Raw genomic sequence first — 10,329 nt, forward strand, 5'->3', positions numbered from 1 at the left:
TCTACCCCCCTCCCTCTCTGCCCACGCTCACTCTACTCACCCCACCCCCCTCCCCCTTCAGCTGCTCCTGCGCAGTTGGGGTTACTCATGAGTGGATAGGGCAGGGTATGGGGTAAAACGAGCAAATTAATAATAGTAATATAATATCAAGGGGGGGGGGTTAGTGTGTGTGTGAGGGTGTTAGTGTGTGATGCCGAAGGCTGCCCCCCGTAACCGCCGGTTGGTCTAGTCCTCTATTGTATTTTATTTCCAATAACATAAATAAACATAATTATTAGCTAAAACATCATTTATAAAAAATGTATGATAAAAATTGTACTTTGTTATTGCTCGTCTGAAATTGTCTTGCCCCTAACTCCTTTCCCCCCTTGACACAATTGATTTAATAGAAAGATTAAACGAGAACTTACCGTTTTAAGTTTGATCTTTATTTTATGAGAAGTTGGTGAGGGATTACGTAAAGAGCCCGCCAGTCCGCATGCATGTCAATTTTTAGAGCAGCGGTATGAAACCGCAGAATAGTTGCTGACCCAAGCTATAGGAAGATTAACAACCTTAGAACTACCGAATGATCTTTATGAGAAGTAGGGTTGGGAGTGGAGGGCATGTAATCCCTCACTTTAACTTTTCATAAAATAAAGATCAAACTTCAAACGGTAAGTTCTCATTTAATCTTTCTATTTTATTTCGAAGTCACGTGAGTGACCACGTGAAGACTTCAAAGCTCTGTGGTTTCATGCAGTAACCCACCCTGTGTGTGAAACACTTAAACAGATAAACCATTAATGGTAGAACAAACATGGGTTATTAATACCATGATGCTAACTTGCATACATGGCCATTGTTCTTAACCGGACCATAGTCCCAATTGACTTTGAGTTAGACAATAACTCATGCAACCCTGTGCAGAATTCTATCTGCAAATATCCAGACATATTCAACCAAATTTCTTAATTTATTACCACACACTATGTAAGCCTCTTGCTGTATGATGAAAGGGAAATATCCATTCTATTGGCTGCTAATGAGCCATCAGCAATATCTTGAGACTATTGAATAACAATAAAGAAAGTATCTTTCATCTCATAGGTACTAGCAAGCTCAGTGCACTTATATACCTAATTACACCCCCAATCTCTGCTCTGGTGGGTATGCTGTCAACTTCAAATTTACGCAATCATGCCCATTTTGCTACCCTAATGTCAGTTATTACCCAGAGACCGAGCCAGAGATTGAGTAAAGACTGGGTTCTTTGTGCTGAGATCAGTTGCTGAAAGCATGTGACTTCGATATAAAATTATATGGTTTTCTATAAAATTAGTTTTTTTTAAGAACATAAGTATTAGATTAGATTATATTAGATTCAACGTTACTGTCATTGTGCAGAGTACAAGTACAGAGAAAACAAAATACTTTTTCACCATACAGCCATACGAATAAAAAAAACCATGATAGGCTATAACATAAACATCCCCACAGCGGTATCAAAGTTTCCCACTGTGAGGGAAGGCACCAAAGTTCATTCAACCTCCTCTTTGATGTTATTTGATGTTCTTTGATGTTCACCCGTGGTCGGGGCCTCCCGAACCCCCCGCAGTCACCGCTACGAGCAGACCGATGTTCAGGCCCTCTCGCTGGGATGATGGAACTCTGATGTCGGAATGGAAGAACATCCTCAGCAGCTTGGATCTCCAAATCGGCCACTTCCTACTGGAGTCATCGGCTCCCGAAGTCCACAGGCCGTGCTGGGTGGAGATTCAACGCTGGCGGCCCTCGGCAAAGGGTCCCAGGACTCCGCGATGTTGTTCATCGCCACCTGCGCTGGGAGCTCTGCAAACCACAGTTCCACGATGTTGATGCAGCAGGCCCAACACTCCTGAGCTCCAAACGGCGATCCCAGGTAAGGCATCGCCGGCTCGGCGACGTATCCAGCACTGTGCCGCCGCTGCTGAAGCTCTGGTCTGGTCCCCGGCAGGAAAGGCCACGCCAATCCAGTTGGTAGGCCATGAGGAGGGGGGGAGGATGCAACACGGAGAATAGCCGCATCCTCGCCAGGAAGTGACTGGGAAACGGTTTCCCGCTTACCCTACCCCCCTCCCCCACATAAAATACCCCAAAAAATCCTCCAAAACATACTTTAAACAAACTAAAAATAAAAAAAAGATAGAAAGACAAACAGGCTGTAGGCAGAGGCTGCCATCATATGGCGCCCCCTCCTGCTATATCACATTATATCAGAATTGCTTATACTTTGACAGGGCAAAGACAACCACTGATTAGTATCATCAAAAAACTGAAAGGCAGCACTCGCTCAATCTTACACTACGGCACCAGTTCAGATTAGTCATTCATTCATTCATCATCGTTGAAAACATTAGCGACACAGTGGTGCTGGTTTCCGATGAGAACGGTGACGGATGCACCACGCATATCTGTCCTCCAGTTCCTGCGGACCTTCGCCGCTGGAAGTATAGGATTTTGGTGTGTGTACAGGATTACATGGTACCCGTGGCGGGGGGAACTCCCCATGACCTGACCTGATTATGCTCTCTTGTCCATGGAATGAGATAGGAAACCATAACCCCAGATACAGGAATCACGAGTGCTATTAAACCCTGCTCAAATCAACAATCCTTGTTTACTTATAATCGCTTGCATATGAGGTTTAATTTAGATGTGACCCTATGTGGAGCCAGAAGAGTACCATTTCAGGAGTGAGCCATTCAGCACCACATTGACTTGAATATTGCTCTCTAAATGTCACTGTTGAGTGTTTCCAACATCGTTTTGACTTTCCAGCATTTGCAGTGGAAATATTTTTTGCACAGGGGCATGCATTTTGGCATACTGAAGCCTGCTCGATCATAACAAGGTGTCTTATATGTTCCCAACTGTGCCAAGGTTATGAGTTGCTGTCACTTCCAGGGTTACAAGCATTGCCATGAAATTGGCTATGGAAATCAAACCCAGTGAGGAAATCCTGCTGTAAACAATCATTGCTTGTTGGCATAGCTTCATGTATTTCAGGCATTTCCGGCATTTTGGTAGATCTATGGATTTTATGTGAACACTATATTTTTTTTATTGCCTTCAGCTTCCTGTATTTTTTTAAATTCTTGTGTTGTGCAATTTAATTTGCTTTTATATGTGGCTCACTGGGTTCCTTTTAACACTTTAAGGCATGCTTGAATTTGTTCCAGAAACCAATATTACTTAATGCTGCAATTCATCATTTAAAATGTATGCACATGCATTTTCCTTTCAAATCTGCCCTCCCTTATGATCCCAGAAGTCTATTATATTTACTACTTAAAACATTACCTTCAGTGTAGTGCACTCTATACAAAATTGAAGCCTTCAACAAATATATACAGTATGTATTTCAAAAAAACAACTTTACTGCCTTTTAAAATACAACCAATCACCAATGCAAATTTTAGGAAATGTCATTTTATGAACATGTGGCTGTTTGTAAACAAACTAACAATTATTTTATATGAAGGGCTAAACTTGATATCATAGTATTAGCATTGTAAACAAAATAAGCTCGTTTTCAGCATGGTCAGCTGTACAAGAGCATGGCAATCATATTTAATTGATTAAGAGGTGACACAATGGCGCAGCGGTGAATTGCCGTCTTACAACGCCAGAGATCTGGGTTTGATCCTGACTCGGGGTGCTTGAATGTACGGAGTTTGTATGATCACCCTGGGACCTGCATGAGTTTACTCCGGAATCTCCGGTTTCCTCCCACACTCCAAAGACGTACAGGTTTGTAGGCTAATTGGCTTGGTATAATTGTAAATTGTCCCCAGTGCGCGTAGGATAGTATTCGTATGCAGGGATTACTGGTCGGCGCGGACTCGGTGGGCCAAAGGGCCTGTTTCTGTGCTCTATCTAAAAGATTTATTAAATTGCAAAAGTGCAATGAATATCAGGCTTTTTCTGAATGAGTTTAAGAAGGAACTGCATATGCTGGAAAATCGAAGGTACACAAAAATGATGGGTTTCAGTCTGAAGAAGGGTTTCGGCCCGAAACGTTGCCTATTTCCTTCGCTCCATAGATGCTGCTGCACCCGCTGAGTTTCTCCAGCATTTTTGTGTACCTTTTTCTGAATGAGATTGGTTGCCAAGACAAGGAGGTAGTTATTGACTTCAGGCAGCATGGTGGAGTATATATCCCAATCAGCATCAATGGTGCCACATTGGAAATGGTTGAGTGCTTTAGATTCTTTGTTGTTAATATTATCAATGATCTTTTGCAAACCAACCACATTGAATCGGCAGTCAAGAAGGTACACCGACATTTTTACTTACTGAGGAGACTGATGAAATTAGGCATTTCTCCGGTGACTCTTATAAACCTACAGATGCAGCATAGAAAACATACCATCGGGTTGCATCACAACTTGGTTTGGGAACAGCTCTATCCTAGCTGGAAACAATGGTGGGGACTCTGGTCTATGTGATGAACTGGGCTACATCCTTAACTCTCTGCAATTTCTTGTAGTCTTGGAGAAAGCTAATCCTAAACCAAGCTGTCATGCAACCCGATAGTACTCTTTCTGTGGTGTATCTGCAGAGGTTAGTCAAAGTCATTGGGTTTGATTTCCATAGCCAATTTCATGGCAATGCATGTAACCCTGGAAGTGACAGCAAAGTCATTGGAGACATGTTGAATTTCCTCAGTCTCCTGAAGAAGTAGAGGCATCAGGTTGAAAGGAAATAGTAAAAATTGGAAAGAGCCATGGTTTTCAAGGGAATTTGGACACTTGATTCAGAAAAAGAGAGAGATCTACAATAATTATAGGCAGCATGGAGTAAATGAGGTGCTTGAGGAGTATAACGAATGTAAAAAGAATCTTAAGAAAGAAATTAGAAAAGCTAAAAGAAGATATGAGGTTGCCTTGGCAAGTAAGGTGAAAGTAAATCCAAAGGGTTTCTACAGCTATATTAATAGCAAAAGGATAACGAGCGATAAAATTGGTCCATTAGAGAGTCAGAGTGGACAGCTATCTGCAGAGCCAAAAGAGATGGGGGAGATATTGAACAATTTATTTTCTTCGGTATTCACCAAGGAGAAGGATATTGAATTATGTGAGGTAAGGGAAACAAGTAGAATAGCTATGGAAACTATGAGACTCAAAGAAGAGGAAGTACTGACACTTTTGAGAAATATAAAACTGGATAGGTCTCCAGGTCCGGACAGGATATTCCCTAGGACATTGAGGGAGGTTAGTGTAGAAATAGCAGGGGCTATGACAGAAATATTTCAAATGTCATTAGAAACGGGAATAGTACCGGAGGATTGGTGTACTGCGCATGTTGTTCCATTGTTTAAAAAGGGGTCTAAGAGTAAACCTAGCAATTATAGACCTGTTAGTTTGACGTCAGTGGTGGGAAAATTAATGGAAAGGATACTTAGAGATAATATATATAAGCATCTGGATAAACAGGGTCTGATTAGGAACAGTCAACATGGATTTGTGCCTGGAAGGTCATGCTTGACTAATCTTCTTGAATTTTTTGAAGAGGTTACTTGGGAAATTGGTGAGGGTAAAGCAGTGGATCTTATATATATGGACTTCAGTAAGGCCTTTGACAAGGTTCCTCACGGAAGGTTAAGAAGGTTCAATGGTTGGGTATTAATGGTGGAGTAGCAAGATGGATTAAACAGTGGCTGAATGGGAGATGCCAGAGAGTAATGGTGAATGGTTGTTTGTCAGGTTGGAGGCCAGTGACAAGTGGGGTACCACAGGGATCTGTGTTGGGTTCACTGTTGTTTGTCATGTACATCAATGATCTGGATGATGGTGTGGTAAATTGGATTAGTAAGTATGCAGATGATACTAAGATAGGTGGGGTTATGGATAATGAAGTAGATTTTCAAAGTCTACAGAGAGATTTATGCCAGTTGGAAGAGTGGGCTGAAAGATGGCAGATGGAGTTTAATGCTGATAAGTGTGAGGTGCTACATCTTGGCAGGACAAATCAAAATCGGACGTACATGGTAAATGGTAGGGAATTGAAGATGGCAGGTGAACAGAGGGATCTGGGAATAACTGTGCACAGTTCCCTGAAAGTGGAATCTCATGTAGATAGGGTGGTAAATAAAGCTTTTGGTGTGCTGGCCTTTATAAATCAGAGCATTGAGTATAGAAGTTGGACTGTAATGTTACAATTGTACAAGGCATTGGTGAGGCCAATTCTGGAGTATGGTGTACCATTTTGGTTGCCTAATTATAGGAAGGATGTCAACAAAATAGAGAGCGTACAGAGGAGATTTACTAGAATGTTGCCTGGGTTTCAGCAACTAAGTTACAGAGAAAGGTTGAACAAGTTAGGGCTTTATTCTTTGGAGCGCAGAAGGTTAAGGGGGGACTTGATAAAGGTCTTTAAAATAATGAGAGGGAGTTGGATAAGCTTTTCCCACTGAGAGTAGGGAAGATTCAAACAAGGGGACATGACTTGAGAATGAAGGGACAGAAATTTAGGGGAACATGAGGGGGAACTCATGTTACCTTCACTGGAATGAGCTTCCAGTGAAGGTGGTGGAGGCAGGTTCGTTTTTACCATTTAAAAATAAATTGGATAGTTATATGGACGGGAAAGGAATGGAGGGTTATGGTCTGGGCGCAGGTATATGGGACTAGGGGAGAATACGTGTTCGGCACGGACTAGAAGGGTCGAGATGGCCTGTTTCCGTGCTGTAATTGTTATATGGTTATTATATATGGTTATATCAGTGTGCATTTTTTGGCCATTGCTTCAATGGGGTTGATCCTGGACAGATTGCTGGTCAAATTCTCGTAACAATTCTCATTATACTGGCATGATTTTGGTTACCTGTACTGTTTAGTGTCAAGGTTTGTTTCAAAGTACTTCTGCGGAGTGTTTCTATACATCTCATGATGCTCTTTGTACAGAGTCATGCACCACATGTAGTCAATGCTGTTGAAAGCCTTTGCTCGGGCACGATCTTTGAACTATATCAAAGCAACAATATTCTGAAGAGTATTCTCAGTTGGTTAGAAAATTGACCAAAGCTGCTTACTTGCTTTCATGAATGTTTAGACTGGAGCACTTGCTTGGCCCTTCCAGTTTATTTATTCCAGACAGGAAGACAGTATACTAAGACTGCTTGAGGGTCAAGCATTTCAGGTTGACTTACCATTTCTATTTACAAATTAGAATCACAGACTACACTCATGGTTTGTTTCCTTCGAGGGTTACCTCTGACCTGAAAACAACCTGCCGGCTTCTATTCTTTATTTTTGAATACCATGACCTTGAAATCCTCTGGAAATGTGTTGCATTTATGTGGCAGTCACAGGAGAACCAAGTGGGAGATTTCAATGAGGAGGCACAGTTTAAACAGTTCACACATTGTTTCTTATTGAGACTTTGGTGAAAGGTTAACAGCCCAAACACTCAAGGTGCAAATGGCATCCTGCTGGGAGATCTTGCCAATCTCAATGTTTGTCCCTTTCCAGCAGCTCATTCTGCTCTGCTCATTCTCCTAGTCATACTACACTCATAGGAGAATGTTTACTTATCCATTTAACTGCTTTGTACAGAGCATAACAACAAAACACTGCGTGTTGATAATAGAAACCAAAATTGTGAGAAATATGCATATGCAGCAGCATCTGTGGAAAGATTTTAAAAAAAAACAAAATGGTACAAGGATAAAAGATTGAGAATGGAACAAATAAAAAAAAGAGAACCAAAAATATTATTTGTAACTACAAAAGAAAAATGGTATAGATTATATATTTATGAATGATCCACAGCAACACACATAGTGAAGATCCATCTTTATTCCATAGGCAAACAGGAACATTCAAACAGCCAGCCATTCTCATGTAGCTCCCCTGGCTTGTGTGAGAGAGAGAGCGAGCTGGCTGACCTTGCTAGTGCAAAGCTGTGTAGTACCGTAATACCATGGAAAGTGTGGCATGCACATATGTGTAGTGGAGATTGATTATAAATGGCATGAATGAATAAGGGTTAAACTACATCCTTCCTCTTAAAAAAGCAAAACATATATAGAGTGGTTAGTGGAGCACATTGTAAAACACCAGTATAAGGTTCAGCATTTATTATTTTATGTGTACATGCTTGTGCATATGCGAGCACATAAAACAAGACGGGTCATGTACAGTTCAAGTGTAGGTGGTAAATTTTCCTATCAGCGGGTTTGGCTTGCAGACTCAACCTGCACATGTATGGTAATACCCCTCGTGCACCTCATCCTTCTCTGTGGGAGCAAGTCCCTTATCGGGCAAACGTGGAGGAGAAGACACCGGTGGAGATGGGGGCACCAGGGAACGCAGGGATGGCACTGGCACCAGCAGAGGAATTGCTGGAGTAGCATTCGCGGAGCGTGATGGAAGACCAGCAGGCTGGTCCGGGTAAGGACATGGACATGCCGGTTCGTTAACCGGAAGGAGGTGTTGGTGGGTTTGCAGATAGATGCCGTTGTCAATACTGACCAAGTATGAGCGTGGCTCTGCGGCGGACCCCAGAATGACTCCGAGGTGATCGTAATCTTGGAGTGACCGTAAGAGGACAACCTGTCCCTTGTTGAGCAGTTGAAGCGGAGAACTGGTTTTATCGTAGTATTTTCTTTGTATGTCGCGGCGGCTTTAGAGCTTTGATTAGATCACTGATGGTGTACGAACTTGTAGTTGCTTGGTGTAGCGGCAGATTATCATATCTTTCAGGTAATTAGCACCCTAGCCACTAAATGGATGAGAATGGTTGAAGGGGGTGTCTTCGAAACGCATGCAAGCTCACTCACCGAGACCTTCAGAATATCTTCACAAATATGGCTCAAAAACACATTATTTTGATGAATAAATGCTTTATTGCTGATAGAAAATAGTAAGATACATCCAAATTTCTTCCAACTCGTTACTACAATCTTCATCGAACTTCAGCTTATTACGTTAAACATTAGAAAACTCCTTGTGTCTCTGTAACACTGGCATGATCTGACATGTGACGCGCATGTGACGCGCATGGTCGAAGGGTTAACCTTCCCCATCGTCTCTCCAAACTACTCAAAAAACTAAACTTCTGCGCAAGCATCTAAGCTCCAAACATGCCCAAAAACACGTCATAAATCCCACCCACATTATAACAGGCAGTCTAAAATTTAAAGGCACATGCCATCATCAATGACATGCAAAACAGGCCAAATGGCCACTACACTTGGCCATAGGCAGGGTGGAGCGGGTTTGCCGTGATGAGCCGTTCAGCTGCAGATCCCAGGAGAGGGTCGAGGACGATGTTCCGTAGGTTGAGTACGTCGAGATAAACATCAGAGCTGGCCCTGTGTGAGTGTTCCATTAGTTCTTTTGCACTTCTTACTGCACGCTCAGCCAAGTCGTTGCACTGCGGGCACTCTGGGCTGCTGTTAATGTGGTGAAAGTCCCCATTTTTCGCGAAATTCCTGAACAGCTGACTGGAGAATTGAGGTCCATTGTCTGAGAGTAGCTTTAGGGGGGCTCCATGGGCAGAGACGTGGTGAGTTACTTTTTGAATGACCATGGCTGAGGTCGGGCTACTGAGCAATTCGATATCAAATCATCCTGAGTAGGAATCGACTAGAACCAGGTATTGTTGGCCCTGCCACTCAAATATGTCAGCTGCTAATGTGGACCAGGGTAAGTCCGCTGTGGGGTGTGGGAGAAGTGGTTATTTCTGTTGGTACGGGGTCAGGCTATTGCAAATCGGGCAGGCAGCAACTTTCTCGAGAATGTAGTCAGCCATGTCAGGCCAGAAAAGCATACCTTTTGCATGTTGGAGGGTTATTTCTGTAGCAGGATGGCCACCATGGACAATATTGAAGTACTTGCTGTGAAGAGACATCGGGATGACTGCCTTATGTTCTTTCATTATAACGCCGTCTTGAATGACCAGTTCATCGCGTACAGGGGAAAATGGGCGGACAACTTGTGGCAGGTCGTGCTATTTGTCTGGCCAGCCGCGGCGGATGACAATGGCCAATGATTGTATTGTTACGTCTGCAGCTGTTTGTGCCAAGAGGATGTCTGAGCCCGTGGATGGAAGGCAGGAGAGCATCATAACCGTGTACCCCTCGTGCTCATCATCAGACAGGTGTTTTTTGTAGGTTGGACGAGGTGCCCGTGAGAGAGTGTCAGCTAAGTGCATGTCCTTACTACGTTTGTAGGTTAGTCTGATGTCATATCTCTGTAGTTCCATCGTCATGTGTTGTAAACGCACTGGTGCCGTGTGGATCGGATTATTGAGGATACTGACCAAGGGCTGATGTTTGGTTTCGACCGTAATCAGGTTGCCAAT

The sequence above is a fragment of the Amblyraja radiata genome, chromosome 6 (assembly GCF_010909765.2).
Source record: "Amblyraja radiata isolate CabotCenter1 chromosome 6, sAmbRad1.1.pri, whole genome shotgun sequence".
NCBI lineage: Eukaryota > Metazoa > Chordata > Chondrichthyes > Rajiformes > Rajidae > Amblyraja > Amblyraja radiata.